Genomic DNA, 21,678 nt, shown 5'->3' with positions numbered 1-21,678 from the left:
ACACATATATATATAGTTATGAAGTTTAACTCATTTATATTTAATGTAATTACTATTAGGGAAGAACTTACTATTGACATTTTGGGGTTTTTTGTACGTCTTAGAGCTTTTTTGCCCTCTTTTCCTCCCTTACTCTCTTCCTTTTTGTGTAGTTGATCTCCCATAGTGCCATGCTTTGTTTCCCTTCTCATTTCCTTTTGTGTATATTGTATAGATATAGTATTTGTGATTGTCTGGGGCATTAGATAGAACATCTTAAAGTTATAACAATCCATTTTAAACTGATAACAACTTAATGTCAGTCACGTGCAAAATCTATACTCCTTTATAGCTCTGCACCTTACCATATTTTGATGTCACAAATTGCAATTTCATATTCTGTGTGTCCATTAATATAAATTTATGCTTTTGGTTTTTAAATCTTTTAAGAGTTAAAAATTGACTTACAAACCAAAATTACAACAATGCATGGTTTTATATTTTTCTATATATTTTTGTTTACAGAATTACTTTATATTTTTATAAGACTTTGATTTATTCTCTAGAGACCTTTCATTCCAAGTAGACACACTCTGCTGGTGGTAATTAACTTCCTCAGTTGTTATTTATCTGAAAATACTCTAATTTCTCTTTCATTCTTTGAAGGACAGTTTTGTTATATATAATTTACAGTTGACAGCATTTAAAAGTTTTTTAGCACTTGAAATATATCATCCTACTATCTTCTGGCCTCCATGGTTTCACTAAGAAATCAGTCAATGATCTTACAGAGTTTCTCTTGCCTTTTTTTTTTTTTAAATGATTCAGTTGTTTTCTTTGACAGTTTAATGATAACTTCTGCTTGTATCGTATCTTTAAATTATTACTACTTAGCATTCACTGAGCTTTATGTATTTTTGTGGCCATTTCTGTCGTATAAATTTGGAAAATTTTCAGCCATTTTTATTTAAATAAACTCTCTGCCCTTTTCTCTCTCTCCACCTTGGATTCCCATAATGCTTATGCTGATCAACTTGATATGGTATCTCACATATCGCTTAGGTTCTATTCATATTTCTTCATATTTTATTCTTTTTCCTCCACAGATGCTAATTTCAAATGACCTGTTTTCAAGTTGACCGATTGTTTCTTCTGCCTTATTGGTTCTGCTGTTGAATCTCTATAGCAATTAATTTTTCACTTCAGTTATTATGCTTGTAACCTCCAGAATTTCTGTTTGGTTTTATTATTTCTGTCTATTTGTAGATTGTATTAGGGTTTTCCAGAGGGACAGATCCAATAGGATATATGTATCTATAATAGGGAGTTTATTAGGGAAGATTGGCTCACAGAATTATAAGGCAAAATCCAGTGGAAGGCTCTTTGCAAGCTGGGGAAAGACAGAAGCCAGTAGTGGCTCAGTCCTAGAATGAAAGACTCAAAACCAGGGAGGCCTACAATGTAGCCCTCAGTCTGAGGCCAAAGGCCTGAGAGTTCCTGGAAGACTGCTGTTGCAGGTCCCAGTCCCTGAGTCCAAAGGCTAAAAAACCTGGAGTTTGACATCCCAGGGCAGGAGGAAAGGAGGCAAGCATCTGGCATGGGAAGAAAAAAAAAAAGAGAGCTAGAGGACTCAGCAAGCAAACTTATCCCACTTTCTTCCACCTGCTTTGTTCTAGCTGTGGTGGCAACTGAACAAAGTGCAACCCACTTTGAGGATGGGTCTTCCTCTCCAGGTCCCCTGACTCACATGTCAGTCTCTGCTGGCAACACCCTCACAGACACACCCAGAAAAGTGCTTCACCGGCCATCTAGGCATCCCTCAATGCAGACATGCTCACGTTATTATTATTATTCTAATTTTTTTCATAAACTGCTTTCCTGATTTTGTTCATCTATCCATGTTCTCTTTTATGTAATTAAGCATATTTAGGGAAATTTGTAAAAATTATTTGTCAGTTCAGTAAGAGATGTGTGTTTTTTAGGGTTGGTTTCTGAAGATTTATTTTTATCTGTGGAATGTGCAATTTTTTTCCTGTTTCTTTATATACTTTGTAAACATTTGTTGAAATTTGAGTGTTTAACAAATAGCCACTTTTCCTTGTCTCTGTGGACTGGCTTAGTGCAGGAGAAGTACTTCCCCAATTACTCCATTATATGAGTTCTGGGTCCCTTCAAACTTGTTCTGCAGTTCCAGCACACCACATCACCTGCCTTTGCTGTCAGTGGCCTCCAATCTGGTATCCAAACTATGCCACTCTTTCCATCAGCTCTCCAAGTTAAGTGAGACAGAAATTAGTCTCTCAAGTAGTTCCCCAGACCAGCTAGAATGCTGTAAGCACATTCCACACCTTTTCTTCTCTCTCTAGGGAGGAATGAAGAATTGGGCATCCTCACTTCAACTGCACTGTGCTGTGCCACTGGAGGTGAGGTGGGATAGTCTGAGCTAGAGTGAGCAAAATATAATGACATTTTCTCCTCTTCTAATTGCAGCTTTTTCTTGGCCAAGCATTAAAGTTAGGTTCTGCAGCTTCTTAGCTAGTTTCTAGAGTTCTTACAAAGCCATTTTAATCCATATATTATTGTTTATTCAGGGTTTCCATGGGGGAAAAAGGACATGAAACTTCCTAGTCTGCTGTCTTGTTGATGTTACTTCACGTGGAATTTTTATTTCATTTTCAAATCAAATTAGAATCCAGAAGAATCAACTCATGATAATACTATGTTAACAGTATATTTGTGTATTTCCCATACCATTTTCAGTACTCGTATGTCTTTTAGGGTTTTTCCTCCAAAACAAGTAGGGAATTATTAGCAAGTTGTGTCTGTAGAATAATTTCTGTTTTAGCTTTGGAATAACACATTGCATTTTTGCATGGACAAAAACATACAGTAACTTCTACCCTTAGTTTTAGATTTTTTGGTAACAACAATCATTTTATCAATAAATGTTTTATCCCAAATACTGTGATTTTTACCTTGTTGGGTGCTGGGAATTTTGATATTCTTATAAATGTTCCTGAGCTTTGTTCTGGAATACAAGTTATCTGGAAAACAGCTTGATTCATTCAAGTATTGCTTTTATGACTTCTAAAGTAGGATCTGAGCAGTGTGTTTAGGCTAGATCTAATTATTCCTTACTTCTAAGATAAGACCTTTATACTTTAGAAGTCCTGTGAATGTTCAGCTTTTCTATTCTGGTGGTATTAAGAAGTAGCATTTCTGACCTGGTGTGATCTTCAGATACTTTACCCTTCTGGGTAGTTCTTTTTAGGTCTTGGGAAGATTCTGTACATATGCTGATGAATACTCAGCTAAATACATGAGAATGAGCTGGGTGTGGTGGCTAATAACTGTAATCTAAGCACATTGGGGAGGTTGAGGCAGATGAGTCGCTAGAGCCCAGGAGTTCAAGACTAGCCTGGGAAACATAATGATACCCTGTCTGATATGATTTGGCTGTGTTCCCACCCACATCTCACCTTGAATTGTAATAATCTCCACATGTCAAGGGCAGGGCCAGGTGGAGATAATTGGATCATGGGGGCGGTATTTCCCATACTGTTCTCATGGTAGTGAATAAGTCTCATGAGATTTGATGGTTTTATAAGTGAGAGTTCCCCTGCACAAGCTCTCTTGCCTGCTGCCATGTAAGATGTAATTTGGCTCCTCATTCGCCTTCCACCATGATTGTGAGGCCCCCCTAGCCATGTGGAACTGTGAGTCAGTTAAACCTCTTTCCTTTATAAATTACCCAGTCTCAGGCATGTCATTATTAGCAGTGTGAGAACAGACTAATACACTGTCTCTACAAAAAATTAAAAATTAGCCAGGTGTGGTAGTGTGTGTGCTTGTAGTCCCAGCTATTTAGGAGGCTGCCTCGGTTGCACCACTGCATTGCAGCCTGAGTGACAGAGCAAGACCTATCTAAAAAAAATGCATGCATATGAAATAAATATTAATACTTGAGGATAACCCTCACAGTTCTGAGGGCTCACTCTATGCAGCTCTCTCTTCTCTTTTACATTTTACTACTAACAATAGTCATGTTGGCATTCCCAGATTCTAATTTCCATCTTTTCAAGTCAGGGGTCCTCCTGGGTTTCCCATCATTACCACAGCTAAAACTTTTTAAGGTAGTAATGTAAAGTATTCAGACACCTCACCTCATCTGTTTTGTGCTCTTTAGGAATGGATTATTCTCCTTCATTGCAAGATGCCCAGTGTGTGTCTTGTAAACTATTGTTTCATGTATTTTGTCTGTTTTTTGTTTTTATCAAGTGGCTGTCCCTGTTACTCATTCTTGGCCAGAGGCAGAAGTTCTTAGTAATTTTATGTTCCTCGCATTACCAGATACAAAAAAGAGGAACAGGTTTTCTTAAGTTATTTTCCCCCATCTATATGTATAACAAATGAAAAACTGATGGGAGTGCAAAGAATAAGGAAAACATGTTCAATTATTTCTTCCCTATATTGTTTAAAGTTTTTGTCTCCAAGCATTAAAAAGCCTCCAGGAGAAAATTTTAGGTTCCTGTTATAGCAAATACTGTACAACTCATAAGGTGAGGTTCTTTGAAGTCTCTGATTTTATCATGGTAAAATTTTGTAGAACTTCCCAGAAGTTTCATGTTCTTCATTTCTGCACAATAAGATGAAAGATTAGTTTCTTAGTTTGCTAGGGCTGCTGTAGGCTATAACATAGACCAGCAGGCTTAAACAGCATAAATTTATAGTCTCACAGTCCTGGATGCTAGAAGAGCACGATCAGGGTGTTGGCAGGGTTGGTTTCTGCCAAGGGCCTGTCTATTTGGCATGCAGATGGCCATGTCTTCACATGGTCTTTCCTCTTTGTATGTGTGTCTGTGTCCTTAACTCCTCTTCTTATGAGAACACCAGTCATTGAATTAGGGCCTACTTTAATGGCCTCATTTTACCCTAATTACCTCTTAAAAGGTCCTATCTTTAAAGGCCTATATCTTTTGCATATCTCCAAATACCATTACATTCTGAGGTACTGGGTGTTAGGACTTCAACATATGAATGTGGGGGTGGGGGCATGAATCAGCTCATTGCAGCTTGGGTCATCAAAATATAAAGAACAATTTATAGGTTTTTAATTTTTCTTTTAATCCATACAAAATACTATAATGCTGAGCATCATTCAAATACTACCTGTACTGCTTCCAGATGGTGAATGAAGCTGAGATTTGCTGGGTTAATGCAGTATGCTTTGTAGTGAGATGGGTATAAAGAAGTTTTGCTTTCAGTCCAAAGTTACTGGAGAACAGGTAGCAAGGTAGGGAGACCTGCATTGGAGGTCATCAGATGCTTTTCATTGCTTTTCCTTAAAATAGAAATTATGGACCTTCTCTTATATTATTTGATACTTTTAATTGCAGATCTCTACTTAATAGGAATATAAATCAAGTTGGTGCAGTCATCAAAAAATTCTTTAAACAAGTGCTTTATTCATCAAGTATTAAATTTTCTTTTCTTTCAGAGTATTTAATTGACCCTGGGAAAGGGACATACATGTCTAATAATTTAAGAAAAATGATCAACATCTATTTCCTTGGGAATGAGAAATCATCACAAAACATATTTGATTCTTATTTATTGACAGCTTTGCAATTAATTACTAAGGCTTGAAATTAGAATATTAAAATTCAAATATGTATTTTTTATATGCTCATTTTTGACTACTTTTATTTGTACAGTTTTCATAGTAGTTACTTTATAAATTATAATATCTATACATACCTTATCACAGTCTACTGGTATAGATATTTTACCACTTTAAAAATAAAGTGTAGAAGCCTTACATCTATTTACTTCTATCTACCCTCCCTATTAAAAAAAAACAACTAATTTCCTCTGTGTACATCAAGCACATCAGGTGGGGTTATAATTTTTGCTTCAAAATTTGGCAAGAAGAAAGATAGATTATTATCCTGTGGTTTTTATGTGTCAACTTGACTGGGCTAAAGGATGCCCAGTTATAGCTGGTACACCATTATTTCTGGTGTGTGTAGAAGAGTGTTTCTGGAAGTGATTACCATTTGAATTGTTCGACTGAGTAAAGATTACCCTCACTAATGTGGGTGGGCACCATCCACTCCACTGAGAACTTGAATAGAACAAAATAGAAGAAGAAGGGAGGATTTGTTTCTGTTTGAGCTGGAACATCCATCTTCTCCTTCCCTCAAACATTAGTGCTCCTGATTCTTAGGCCTTAGGACTTGGATTGGGACTTAGACCATCATCTTTTGGTTCTCAGACCTTTGGACTTGGACTGGAATTTACACCACTGGCTTTTCTGGTTCTCTAGCTTGCAGATGGTAAAGTGTGGGACTTCTTGTCCTTCATAATTGCATGAACAAATTCCCATAGTAAATCTTGGAGATCTACTCCTTGTATTATACATATCAAATAATATTATACTGACTACAACTGGGCATTCTTTGGCGCAGTCAGCTTGACACATAAAAATCACAGGATAATAGACTATCTTTCTCCTCACCAGCTTTTGAAGCAAAAATTATAACACCACCACATTATATATATATGATATATATAGTATATATATATACACACACATATATAAAAATATATATACAGACACACACACATGCATATATATATATATATGGAGACTTATTATAGGAATTGGAGAGTTATTATATAAATGTGTGTCTGTGTATGTATGTATATGTGGCAGGTTGAGTATCACTTACCCAAAATGCTTGGGACCAGAAGTGTTTTGGGTTTTGGATTTTTTCAGGTTTGGGAATATTTGTGTTAAAATTACCAGTTCAGCATTCCTAACTCAAAAATACAAAGTTAAAAAATGCTATGATGAGCTTCTTGCCAGGACTCAAAAAATTTTGGATTTTGAACCATTTCAGATTTCAAATTTTCAAATTAGAGATGCTCAACCTGTGTGTGTGTGTTTGTGTGTGTGTGCATTTGTGTGTGGTGTGCACGCATGTACACTATTCTATTTCTCTGAAGAACCCCAACTAATACTGTTTTTGGTAACAAGAGTGGTTCTAGAGGAACAGAATTTTAAGGGTACATTTTCTGAAATAGTTCTGGAGTTTCTGGAATTGGCTCTCTAGTCTTACTAGATTTAAAGATACTAATCACTCTGAATCTCATCTGGTTCTGGAGTTTCTGGAATTGGCTCTCTAGTCTTACCAGATTTAAAGATACTAATTACTCTGATTCTCATATTAAAGAGAGCACTGAGAGTCTGTGGCGGGAAGTATTTATTGAGATGTGAAAATTATGTACCGTGGATACTTGTAGTTAATCACTTATAAGAAGCAAGGAGCCTGGTGACTCTGTATAATACTTCTGAACATTTTTGAAAATTTATGGAATTCAATGATATTTCTTATTTTTTCCTAATGTCACTGGACAAAATAGTAAAAGGAAAGGGTTAGCTCAGATATTTGAATTCCCGGCTCAAGTATCACATAAATGGCTTCAGATGTTCCAGGTGTGCGCTGAAGCAGAGAGTCTTATCTCCTATAGCTGCAGGGCCGAATATCAATTGCAGGATCCCATCCTGTGACTGGCCAAATTACAAAGCAAATTGAACTCTCGGCTTCACAGGGTATCTACTGTTAAAATAAGGGCATTTAGGCCGGGCGTGGTGGTTCACGCCTGTAATCCTAGCACTTTGGGAGACCGAAGTGGGTGGATCACGAAGTCAGGAGTTCGAGACCAGCCTGGCCAATATGGTGAAACCTTGTCTCTACTAAAAATACAAAAATTAGCTGGGCGTGGTGGTGTGTGCCTGTAGTCCCAGCTGCTTGGGAGGCTGAGGCAGGAGAATTGCTTGAACCCAGGAGGCAGAGGTTGCAGTGAGCTGAGATCACACCACTGTACTCCAGCCTGGACGGGAGAGTGAGACTCTGTCTCAAAAATAAATGAATAAATAAATAAATAAAGACATTTAATTGAGAAAGAATGGGATCCTTTAAGGTGGGATGGGGACATTTTGCAAGCCACTGATGAAATTGAAAATATTGAGCCCCTAAATTCTGATGAGTCTTCTTTGCCAGCACAAGTGGCTTCTCTAACCACAGTGAAAGTGGCTTCTTCAGCCCTAATGACAGTGGTGTTCCACCTACAGTGGGGCCTCCCTTCCAATGGTGGTATCTGCCTTTCCACTTCTCTCTGAGGTGATTAATCCTACATTGCCTGAGGACATGGTAATGGCTTCCCCCGAAGCAGTTGCCATGCAAGAAAATGCTGATTTTCGTCAGGAAACAACACTAATACCTCCCTTTACTTCTAGACCTGTAATTGGATTCAAGTCCTAGAAGACCCTTAAAGGTGAGGCACAAAGTGTGACCAATGAGGGAGGTAGCCATACTTCAAAATAACTACTTAAGTTTTCTAATTTATGCAAGTAGAAATCTAAGGAAAATGTGTGTGAATGAATGTTAGAGCTACGGGGTATTAGATGTTAAAGGTGGATCAGGCCATATTTACTGATATGAGCTCACTAAGCAGACATTCTGCAGTTAATATTGCAGCTCATGGAGTTAGAAGGGGCCTAACAGTTTGGTTGATTCGCTGAAACATGGGTCAAAATATGGCTGGCTCACTGTAAGTGAATTAGAAATGCCTGATCTCTCTTGGTTAATGTAGACAAAGGAATTCAAAGGTTTAGGGAGATTGGAATGCTGAAGTCAATTTGTGATTTAAGACCTACTCACTCACATTGGTAGGGCTCAGAAGACATATCTTTCACCAATGCTATGAAAAATAAATGTGGGAGCAGAGCCCAGCATCCTTGAAGAACTCAATAGTTAATTGCTCTTCTCTGTAGGCCAGACTTTACAGTGGGAAACACAGTCAATCAACTGGAAGCCTAAATGCAACGGAAGTAATTGGATTCAGAGTTAATAGTAATTTAGCAGAGACTAAGTGAGAAACTCAACCACCAAAGGCAAGGTGGGCATAGTAACCCTAAGGGACAGCAGAGTCAAGGCAGCCATCAGCATAGTCTGACATATGCAGACGTATGGCATTGTCTAGTTAATGATGGTGTTCCTAGAAGTGAAATAGATGAGACACCTACTAAATTGCTACTTGATTTGTTTAGGTAGAAAAGTTCCAGGTCAAATGAACAAAGTCTAACTCATAAAATAAAAGCAGAAGATCAAGTCACCTCAATCAGTTCCTAGGCTTGAACCAGTTTACAGACTCAGACCACCTTGAATTGGTGACTGGATCCCCTTGTGAAAAGACCCTAGTAAACAACCAAAAATTTACATTGTTAATCTTTCTCCCAGCCTTCCCTAATGGGACTTAATGGCCTTTTACTAGGGTAACTGTGTATTGGGGAAAAGGAAATAATCAGATCTTCCAGGGAATTATGGACTTGACTCTGAACTGACATTGATTCCAAGACTCAAAATGTCCCTGTGGCCCTCCAGTCAGAGTAAGGATGTGTGGAGGTCGGGTAGTCAGTACAGTTTTAGTTCAGGTCCATCTCATGGTAGTTCCATGGGTCCCCAAACCCATCCTGTGGTTACTTCCCCAGTTCCAGTTACATAATTGGAACAGACATATTTAGCAGCTGGGAGAACCCCTGCAAAGTCTTGTGACCCGTGGAGTGAGGGCTATTATGGTGAGAAAAGCCAAGTGAAAGCCATTAGAGCTGCTATTATCTAGGAAAATAGAAAGTCTTTAATGCATAATATTTGTACATATTGACGGGATACATGTAATATATTATTAAATGTATAGAATGCATAATGATCAAGTCAAGACATTTACAATATCTATCACCTCGAGCATTTATTAATTTAATGTGTGGGAATACTTGAAGTCCTTTTTGAAATATAAAATGCATTGTTGTTAACTATAGTCACCCTACTTTGCCATGGAACGTTAGAATTTGTTCCTTCTGTCTAACTTTATGTTTGTATCCATTAATGAACCTCTCTTCACTGCCTGCCCCCAAACCCTCTTCCCACCTTCTGGTAACTGTCATTCTACTTTCTACCTCCTTGAGAACAACTTTTTCATTCCCACATATGAATGAGAACATGTGATATTTGTCTTCTGTGACTGGCTTGTTTCACGTAACATAATGGTCTCCAGTTTTATTCATGTTGTTGCAAATCAGAGGATTTCATTCTTTTTACGGCCAAATAGTATTCCATTATGTATATATATCACAGGAAAATAGTAAATTAAAGCAATGCTGAATTCTTGGGAGGATTGCAGAGTTTACTGCCATCATCAAGGACTTAAAAGATGCAGATGTGGTGATCCGCATTTATCTCTCCTATTTGGCCTGTGCAGAAAATGGATAAGTCTTGGAGAATGACTGTGGATTATTTTAAGGTTAACCAAGTGGTGATTCCAGTTGCAGCTGTTATACCAAACGTGGTTTTATTGCTTGGGCAGATTACAACATCTCCTGGTACCTGATCTGTAGCTGTTGATCTGACAGATACCTTTTTTCCATCCCTGTCCATAAGGCCCACAAGAAGCAGTTTGTTTTCAGCTGAGAAAACCAGCAGTACACCCTCAGTGTCCTGCCTCAGAAGAATATCAACTCCCCAGCTCTATGTCATAATTTGGTTGTCAGAGATCTTGATCACCTTTCCCTTTCACAAGATATCACGCTGGTCCATTATGATGACATTATGCTAAGTGGAGATATTGAGTGAGAAGTAGCAATTACTTTAGACTTATTGATAAGACATTTTATGTGTGAGAGAGTGAGAAATAAATCTGATTAAAATTTGGGGACCTTCTGCCTCAGTGAAATTTCTAGGGGTTCAATGGTATGAGGCCTCTTGAGATAACACTTATAGGGTGAAGGGTATGTTGTTGCATCTGGGTCCTCCTTCAATCAAAAAAGGTGTACAATGCCTAGGAGGCTTATTTATATTTTAGAGGCAACATATTCCTCATTTGGGTGTGTTACTCTGGCACATTTACATAGTCACCTGATAGCTGCTAGGTTTGATGGGCCCAGAACAAGAGAAATGGATCTACGACAGGTCTAGGCTGTTGTACAAGCTTATGTGCCATGTAGGCCATAAGATCCAGCAAATTTGATGGTTGAAGTATCAGTGGCTGATAAGGATGCTGCTTGGAGCCCTTGACAGGCCCTAATATGTGAATCATATCACAGGCCTTTAGAATTTTGGAGGAAGGCCCTGACATCTGCCAATAATTACTCTCCTTCGGAGAGACAGCTGCTTCTACAGGGCCTTAGGAAATATTGAATGCTTGACCATGGTCCACCAGGTTACCATATGACCTGAGCTACCCATCATGAACTGGGTGTTATTTAACCCACTAAGCCATAAAGTTGATCATGCACAGCAATACTGTTATCAGATGGAGGTGGTATTCACTTGACTGGGCCTGAGCAGACCTTGAAGCACAAGTAAATTAGTGCAGAAGTGGCTCAAATGCCCATGTTCCCCATTCCTGCTGCACTGCTTCTCTCTCCCAGGCTGAACCTATGGCTTCATGGCGAGTTCTCTATGATCAGTTGACAGAGGAAGAGCTCAGGCCTGGTTTACAGATGGTTCTCAACAATATGCAAGACCACCCAAAAGTGGACAGCTATTGGACTACAGCCTCCTGCCTGGGACATCCCTGAAGGACAGTTGTGAAGGGAAATCTCAGTGGGGAAAACTTTGGGCAATGCATCAAAACTGTGCAATTGGAACGAATAATGGCCAGATGTGAAATTATATATTAATTTTGGGCTGTCGCCAGTGGTTTGGCTGGATATTCAGCGACTAGGGAAGATGATGATTGGAAATTTGGTGACAAAGATATTTGGAGAAAAGGAATGTGGAAAGACCTCTCTGAATGGGCAGAAAGTGAAGATATATGTGTCTCATGTGAATGTTCATGGGTGACTACAGCAAAGGAGAATTTTAATAAGGCAGGGGATGGGATGACCCCTTTTGTGGATACTATCAGCCTTTCTCCTCAGCTACCACAGTCATGTCCCAATGTGCTCATGAACAACATGGCCATGGTGGCGGGCATGAGATTATGCATGGGTTCAGCAATATGGATTCCCATTCACTGAGCCTTGTATGACTGTGGCCACCATTAAGTGCCCAGTCTGCCAACAACAGAAACCCACACTGCACCCTTTTACATGGCACCACTTCTTCATGGTGATCAGCCAGCTACCTGGTGACAGGTTGATTACATCAGGCCCCATTCATCAGTGAATGGGAAGATTTTTGTTCTAAGTATTTCTTATTTAATGTTGTTACAAATATTTTTAAATTTTATTTTACAATTCATTGTTTTTAATATAGAGAAAAACATTTATTGTTCATAGACTATAGTTGGTGACTGCTTTTCAATCCAGTTGACAATCGGTTCATTTTAATTGGAATGTTTCAATCAATTGGGTTTAATTTAGTTATCAATATATTTGGATTTAAATCCAACATCTTGTCATTTCTTTCTATTTTTCCTATCTGTTCTTTGTAGCCCTTTTCCTTTTATTTTGCCTTCTTTAGATTGTGTCTTTTAAAAAATGATTCCTTTTCATAGCTCTAACTTGGTAGTTTCTTTATTATTTACATGTCACAATTATTATTCTATATGGATTGATTTTCAGCATTCTCTTATGCATAATTTATCCTGGTTTTCTGTTCTTCAGATTTTCCTCTTTTAATTGATTAAACTTTTTTTTACCTTATTTTTCTGTTTGATGTTGTACACTTTAAATATTTATTTTAGTGGTTTTGCTTCAAGTTTTAACATATGTACCAGGCAGCAGTACTGAAAATTAGTTTATTTTACACTCCTGGAATATACAAGGCCTTAAGAACCTTTAACTCTCCTGACTTGCTTTTATCTTTCACTGTTTTAGTTTCTAGTATTTTAGTTCTATTCTTTTTATTTTTCTACTTGTTACTGTTTCAGAATATCAGTGTCTGTTTAGATTTACCCACAATTTTATTTATTTATTTGCTTTTCTTCGTATATTTTAGTCCTTCCTTCTCTTGTCATTTTTCTTCCAGAATTTATTGTGCCTCCCATATCTGAAGATTCATTGGCTGTCAGCAGTTAAGAAACATTTTCAGCCAGAATTGTTTTGAAAATTCCCTTTTCTACATTTGCTTTTCTGTTCAGCGGTACACTTGCAATAAATGCATTTTATGTAAATTATATCATATCTCAATGAAGTTATCTAAAATAATGAAATTTCTGTTCACTATAATTTGGATTTTCTCATTGATTTCTCCATCTCTCTTATACTACTGTAATATTTTTTTCTAGCTGTTTATGTTTTTCATGTTGAATATTATCTTCAGATATTCATTGTATTTCATTATTGTGGCTACATTTAGGTCTAATCTGCTGCTAAAGCTGTCCATTTAATTTTTAATTTCACTCCATTCATTATGTGTTTTCAAATAGTTTATTTTTCAAATGTGTTTTCTCTCTTTTCATGATACAGATTCCCTTGTGTTTTCATTCCATTTTAAGCTTATATATTTTAAATATACTTTTAAAATCATTTTGTATTTTATGTAACTGATATTCAGTTATCTGAATTGCTTGATGATCTAATTTGGCTGGTGTGGCTTCGATGTTTCTTCATTTCACCATTTGCTTCATAATTCTGGTTGATAAAGCCATGCTTTTTAGACCTTTATCAGTAAGTAGATAGCCACTTTGGTCTAAGAAGTCATACTGGAGTTTTCCTCCTCCAACCTCTCTACCCTCCCTGCCTCTACCACCCTCTAAGATTCCTTGTTTTCTCCCCTTTGTAATCAAATTTATTTTCTTTGTCCACTGTGAATTAGGGACATAGCTATCGTTAGGTTTGTAGTTTTCTCCTCAGTTTTAGCTCTCATCTCCTTTTACTTCTTTCTCTCCCTTCCTTCCTACATTCTTGCTTTTCTTTTTCCCTCTTTCCCTCTCTTTCTTCCCTTTCTCCCACCCTGTCTTACTGTAGACATGTGTCTACACAAAATCTGTGTTTCAGTTAGGTGATTTTTGACAGGAGGTTTTCTCAGGGTATCTAGGACACCACAAGGCTAAAAATAGACATATTTTTCCTATTTTTAAATTTCATTTCTACCTGCCCACTCTCTGTCTCATCTGCTTTTTTCAGTGAGAAATACACTACTTAAAAAAAACTTAATATGCCAGTTTACCTCTCTAATAATTTCAAAATATAAATTATAATTTGTCTTTAGTCTTTCTTTTGAAGAGCCTGATTTTCTAGTGCAAGTTTCAGTTTCTGGAGAAAAAACAAAGTGAAGAATGGATTGTTTTCCTTTTTGCTTCAGGATTGAAGTTGTCCCGACATTGCAAAGTGAAAATTTTCTGATCTGAAGTTTTAGGATTAATTATGTTTCTTAGGAGTGAATTCCAGCTTTCATAGAATTCAGATTATATAACCCTTACTTCCTCATTGCTTTGCTTTTGCTCTCCAATTTAGCTCAATCTCATATATCTCTGCCTAATTCAGTAATATGAGATCACATTATTGCTGTTCTGATGTTCCTAACAAGAGAGGGACAATTTTGAGTTTCTGGTTAATCACTTTTTATAGTTATCTGTAGAGACTTTATGTTATAAAGTCTGTACACCCCTATCTCTTATTTGCATTCTGAGCATCAAAATAATCCCTTTCCTACAAAAATTCACATTTCTCTCCAGTTCATTCAAGACACCTTTGTGTTTCCATCTCCTTTTTAAAATTATTTTTCCAACCCCTTTTGATTATTACAGTCATTTATCCCAGAGATTCCCAAATATAGGTGTTAATCAGAGATATTCAAAGAACTCTATTTTATAGGTATAATATCTGTAACACCTTGTAAATACTAGTTCTCCCCTAATGGATATTTGAGCCCTAGTTGGACTATAATCCTGTATGATATCTGTTGCCTATCCTAAAACACCCATAATGCTAGTTGCTGCCTTCTTGTTAGACTAATTAGTTAACTAATCTTGTTAACTAATCTTGTTAGACTTCTTGTTAGGTGTGTTAGACCAATCTAGAACATATATTAAAGCTATTCCAGTCATATTTATTCACAATGAGCTTGACAGATTGTAGTAATTAAAATAAGCTGTTCATTTTCATGCAAAAATGTGTTTATTTTACAGATTCCTCATTGTTGAAACAGTAACAGTTTTTTTTTTTTTGTTTCCTGAACCATCCACCAATTATTGTAAAACATAGTCCCCCCCATATATACTTAATCCCTCTATAAAGCTTTTCTTTTCAGGGGACGTTTTTTTCAAAGGAGTCCCAGGGTTGCAGGGTGCATTCCAAAGGGGTACAGACTGAAGATGAATGGCTACTCATCTAGAAAGAGGGGAGCGACTCATCCCAGTTTCCCTTCTCTTCCTAGTGAATATCCAGGGTATACGAGGAAGAGAAAGTGAGGCACCCCTCTTTCTTTCATCCGTCCTTGTATCCCTGAGTCTGGTGACTACGACAGGGTGCTGTCCATGGGTGTCAAAGCGGCTTTCACCTATATTAATGGGGTGCCCAAGGGGGTGGGAATATCTGCTCTTACCCACATACACCCTATCCCCTCTGCTGTCAGTAGCCTTTGAGTTTTCTAGACCTCATTTATGCCATGGATACTAGAACGACATTTATCCATGAAACAGGAGGTTTGGCTTAATCAGCAGGAATTAGTCATGCTTACCTGCTCTGTGCCTTTTAACTTCCATTATTGTCTGCCTCTGGATCCCTTAGATCCAGTTTTCTTTCCTAGGGCTTTGACCTGGAGCTTGGAATTGAATTTGGGACAAAAATGTGTTTTGGGGGGACTCTTTATCATAAACTGAATGCTAAGGTGAAGCTGTAAAATTGAGTCCTCTTCCAACAAGGGAGAGAAAAGGATATCCTGTGACATGCCAAGAAAACTGGTGGCTATAGTTACGCTTGCTAAGATTTGGGTGATGGGTCTTGACTTTGTTTGGCTCCCTTGATCTTGCTTTCCCAAAAAGGAAAACTCTGAGTAATGGGCACCCTATTTATTCCTATCACCTGGCAGAATTTTCAGGATAATTGCTCAGAACTAGAATATTGATCCAGATTTTTACATTACCCATACCCCTTTTTTCCTTCTGGTCTGCAGTCAGAGATTACTGGTTGGTTCACAGGAATAAGCAGGGTTACTCTAAAATGTAGGCAAAAACTTAAAAGCAACTAATGAATGTAGATTTTGATGACAAATGTATGATAAGTTTTGAAACAGAATTTCTCTCTCTCTAGTCCTCATTTTTGTTAAAAACAAATCATGATAGGACTAACTTGTTTGCAAAATAGACTTTAGTCTTATACTTGGCCTGATTATTTGCATAAAGTGCAGCAAGAATAATTATTTTTACATAGACCTTTTAGATTCGCTTAGATGGAACTCTGTTCCACAAGGAATCCCAGATAGGACTTTCTAAAGCCAAGCCCAGCCATGGGTTTGTACCCTCAAACCTGTGAGTTGGGCAAACTCCTCTCTTCTTGAGGTCCCTAGAGCATGGGGTTCCCGGGCCTGTTAGAAGCTGACATTCTTTACTTACCACAGGTTAGGAACCCCGTAGAGGGACTGTGTACACAAGGTATGAGGCTAGTTTCTCCCATGGGACCTTTATCTGCAAGTCGAGTTTGATTCCTTAAAGGTAAGCATACCCTTCCAGTCAAAGCCTTGGTAAAACAACCAATTTCTCCAATTGCATTCCTGTTGCAAAAGAAAATGGATCCTTAGTGTACTGATGCAAACAACTATATTGGCATAAATTAAGAATACTCGGAACTAGTTTCCAAATTCTGAAGAAGCCATGCACAGAGAGAGAGAGACAAATATGCTCCAAATTTTGTTCATAGGAGTATAACTTACTCAATTATTAAAGGTCATAAATAGCTCAAAATAAGCTTCCTTGACTCTGAAAAACAAAACAAAGATCAGCAATGTTCCAATCAGAAGTCATTACTGAAAACATTACTTCAGTTTTCTATTAGTTCAGTCCATTCAGTTAACTCTTGTTTTGCTTGATATTTGTGAACATTTCAACTCTTCATGAGTCCTGTATGTTTTTCCTTTATTCCAATGTCACAATCTCCAAAGTTTTCAGAAACCTGCATTTGAGACTGCCTGTCAGAGTTTTGTGGCTGATTATAAACCATCCTTTGAAGAGGATTAAAATAAGACAACAATTATCTGTGAATAATAGAATGTCCATGGTAGTTACAGTTAGAAACATGATTAACAAAGAAATTTGGTTATCTCTGTGGTTTATAATAACTTAGCATAACAACCTTAATTGTGATTGATAGCATATACTCAGAATTTTAGAAATCCCATACAATTTTGGAACACAAATTAACATTATTACATAAAATATAACCTAAAGAAGATTAAGCATCATTTTGGCAATCCCATGTACCTAAACATGTCAAATAATCTTGTTTACCACTCTTCTAGATGCTCCAGGTGCCCTCTGTAGCATCTGAAAGCTAGGTGTCAGGAAAGACAATTTTTGAAACTGAGGTTTGATTTGGGGAGGCCTGTTAAGTATGTCAGAGGTTTAAAACACTTGATGATATGAAAGAATTCCAAATTTCCATATTATTTATTTTTCTAAAATGATGACTTAGAATTTTTTTTAAAAGCAAAAACCTTATATAACCTTTTACAGATTTAGCTAAAGAGCAGATTGGTGCATTAAGAGTATTTTGTTATGCTTTTATTTTAATGCTTAATTTACAGAAAAACCATATAATACTCTGTTCAATTTAATGTATTCACACATGAAATTTCTTTTGCAAGATTAATTTTTACAATTCTTCCACAACTCATTTTAACTTTTAGCTTTATCTTATCTAATTCAAAACAGTCCTTTAACCCTAGGTAAAAATTTACATTTTGACAACGTCTGCATTTTACCAATAGTCTTTAAGGCTGTTTTTATTTTTCAAAAATTAATGTCACGTGAACTAAAAGGTCCCACAGCTTTTATTTTCCTTTTAAAAAATATTTGATCCAAGTGCTTATCTTTCTTTAAGTCAGTTAATTAGAGCTCTTTTTTATAGACATCACATACACACACACACACACACAACACATGTATAACTATACAGAAAGGCAGAAGAAGATCCAGTAACTATGAGACTGTTTACCAGTCTCCTAATTGGATTATTGGCCTCTGGATGGAACTCTCTAAGGCTAAAAAAGGCTTAAAGCAAGGCTAGGAAAGCATGCAGTTTCCAGGGCCTAATAAACAGGTATAGCTGGAAGATTAAAAACAGATTTTGAGAGGGATCTATCCACCTCTAATTCCTAGGACTCCTTTAGGAAAACAGAGGTCTCTCCCAAAATGGAATTTGTGGCACCTTTTCTGTTTTTCCCAAGGATTCCCAGGCCATGAGAAATTATCTTGGGGCCTCTCGTGCACGTGTTAAGATAGGCAAGGCAAAATGGAGAAAAATAGTTTAGTCGACTGAGAAAAAAATCTTTTTCCAGGAAAATAAAGTTTAGGAAGAGAAAAACATAAAGAAAGGCCTTTTAAATATACTTATAACTTGGATATCCACTTTGAATTAAGCTGAGTGCTCTTTAAAAAAATCCTTTTAAATCCCTTATTACCTGACTTTGTCCATGCCAAACAGCCAATATTTGTAGCGTTGAAACTTTATCAAAGGTAATCTCCCAGGTGCTCAGAGAGGAAAATTCAAGGTGGTTCATGGAGGGGAAGAGAATCAACAAATGTCAAAGGTCACACAGATATCAAACCAGAAAGGACTCACTCCCTAAGCCAAGATTGAACCCAGGCCACCGTTGTAAAATGTTGGAGGCTAAAAGCACTGCCGCCTGCTTACAGGTCATGCTTCCAAGGACATAAAAAAAGATGAAGGCCTGCAGCGAAGTTTGCCACTGACCAATTTACCAGACTGTCTTTAATAGAGGGCCTATGGAGTCCTGGGCCCATATCCCATCCTAAGGTAGCCCTCTTTTTGACAGAACCATAAAGACATGTGAACCACTCCAGATTGGCTATAACTTAAGACCAGCCTCACAAATCCTTTTTCATAAATGAAACTTTATGGAGAATATAAACAGTTATAGTTGGGGTCCTGGCCTAGTAAAATGTCTTCTAAAAGGAAAAAAGCCTTTCGCATAAAAGTTAACTCTTGACCTGGTGGAGAAAAAAAAAAAAGAAAAACAGCTTAAAGTTCAGGGCTGTGTTAACTGAGGGAAGAACCTCTTATTCTTATGCGAATGGTTCTTCCAACAAGGAGGGAAACTTAATTGCTGTTTCTTCCCTGGGGCTGGAACAGAGCTGGACTTCTTGGCCAACGGAGGGGAAGACACTGTGGATACACACGTGGCAGGGAATGCTGGCCAGCCTGCCACGCAGGACCCTTTGGGCATGGGCCCCAGCCCCAGCTGGGAGGGAAGGGGGGATGGGGTGCTGCTGCTTGCCTTTCAGTCCCATGGGTGCCTACAGCCATTGTGGTGGGGTGGTGCCATTACACTCCTGAAAAAAAGAAGGAAAATGCTGTAGAAAAGGCTGGGTTAGACCAAGGTTGACATTCCTGACCCCCAAGAGCAACGGAGGGTGGGGGATGCAGTTTCTTCTACTCTCAGAAGTCCAAGGACAAAAAGGCTCAGATACAAGAGGGGAAAAGATGCTTTGGTCTGCATTTTACTCACCTTTCCTCATGTCCCCACATGGGCCACCAAAATGGTGCAAGATATTTTGTTCCTTAGTTCAGCTAAAATCTAGGTCCTTATCACACAACCAGGAAAAATTAGGTGCATGGACACATTGAAAGTTTGAGGAGAGCAGAATTTATTAAAGAAAGCTCTCAGTGAAAAAAAAGGGGTTCTGCCAGCAGGCTCCCAACTCACAGATTGAATACCAGGGCACCACACACACCAGCTGAAGGGGCCAGGCCCCTTCTCACTGCTTAAGGCATGAATCCCCAGTGGCTGCACCCCATTTTCCCAGTGTGCAGGCAGGCCCCTAGTCTGTTGCCAGCATGTGCAGACAAGACCCTGGGCAGGTTCCCACATCTGCACAAAAGCATCTGATGTAAACACTTGTGGGGTGGGTTGGGGATTCTCCAGGGATCCTCCCTTATCTGCCTCCTGCATCTATCACTAGGTTTTCTCAGGTCTAACTTCATTTAGGGTTTTTTTTTTTTTTTTTGCATGGCGTATTAGGAAGCCTAATTAGGCTCTGTGTGATGTAATCTGAGTGATTAGGAATGTGTCTCCTGACACTTTTAATTATAGTCTCAAATTTAAATGCAATTAATTTCATAACACATTTATACATATTTTGAGTATCCTTTATCTGAAATGGTTGGAACCAGAAGTATTTTAGATTTCAGATGTTTTCAGATTTTGAAATACAGTAAGTCTTCACTTAATTTCATCAATAGGCTTCTGGAAACTGCAACTTTAAGCAAAATGACATATCACAAAACAAATTTTACCACAGGCTAAATGATATAAACAAGAGTTAAGTTCCTCTGGCATATTTCTGGTTGGAAAAAAATCACCACATTTTGAAATAAAGACCCAAAACATTTTTAATATTAAACATTGAAATAAATGTGAGAAATACATATATTTAAGAAAGAGTAATAAAAACAAAGTATAATAATTATTTACTTGTTCCAGTTCAGTCTCACAGGTGGCTGGAGCCTATTTAGGTAGCTCAGGGCTCAAGGTGGGAACCAACGCTGGACAGGGTACCATTCCATCACAGGGTGCACTCACACACATCCACACTTACTCCCTGGGGGACAATTTAGCCATGCCAATTAATGTAACATGCATCTTTGAGATGTGGGAGGAAACCAGAGTACCTGGAGAAAACTCATGCAGACATGGGGAGAACATGCAGACTCCACATGCACAGTGGCCTAGCTAGGAAGCATTTTTTTTTCTCTTCAACATTATAACAAAATGACATTGAAGGAAAGGACATTATTTGAGGACCTGCTGTATTTGCATATATATATAAAATGAGATATCATGGGGATGGAACCCAAATCTAAATAGAAAATGTATTTATGTTTCATATATACCTTACACTAGGGGTCCCCAGTCCCCAGGCCTCGGACCAGTACCAGTCCATGGCCTGATAGGAAACAGGCCACACAGCAGAAGGAGAGTGGCAGCAAGCGAACGTTACTGCCTGAGCCCCGCTTCCTGTCAGATCAGTGACAGCATTAGATTCTCATTGGATCACAAACCCTATTGTGAACTCCACATGCAAGGGATCTAGGTTGCATGCTCCTTATGAGAATCTTAATGCCTGATTATCTAAAGTAGAACAGTTTCATCCCAAAAACATCCTACCACCCTGGTCTGTGAAAAAACTGTCTTCCATAAAACCATTCCCTAGTGCCAAAAAGGTTATGAACCACTGCCTTATACAGATAACCTGAAAATAATTTTATGCAATATTTTAAGTTACTTTATGTGTGAAACAGAGTTATTTTATCACCCTTTGTGGGTGTTTTTGCATGGGAGAACCTGGACATTATAGAAATTGTAATGGAAGAGGTGTAATTTACAAGATATTGGAAGAACTCAGTAGACATGAGGTGCACCATTAGTAGTTATAGATCAGCCTGTGTGGTCCATTTATCCCTGCTCCTGACTAGATTGGAGGTGCAAGTTAGTGTGGCAGAATGGAGTAGAA

General features: G+C 37.9%; 1 protein-coding gene across 13 annotated transcripts in view; it reads left to right on the top strand.

Annotated features, from left to right (window-relative positions):
- Window positions 1-21,678, top strand: part of ZPBP (zona pellucida binding protein) — a 261,637-nt gene that overhangs the window by 87,578 nt on the left and 152,381 nt on the right. The gene's annotated exons all lie outside the window — the stretch shown is intronic.

This window comes from Pan paniscus, chromosome 6 (assembly GCF_029289425.2).
Source record: "Pan paniscus chromosome 6, NHGRI_mPanPan1-v2.0_pri, whole genome shotgun sequence".
Taxonomy (NCBI): Eukaryota; Metazoa; Chordata; class Mammalia; order Primates; family Hominidae; genus Pan; species Pan paniscus.
This window is presented reverse-complemented; position numbering and strand designations above follow the sequence as displayed.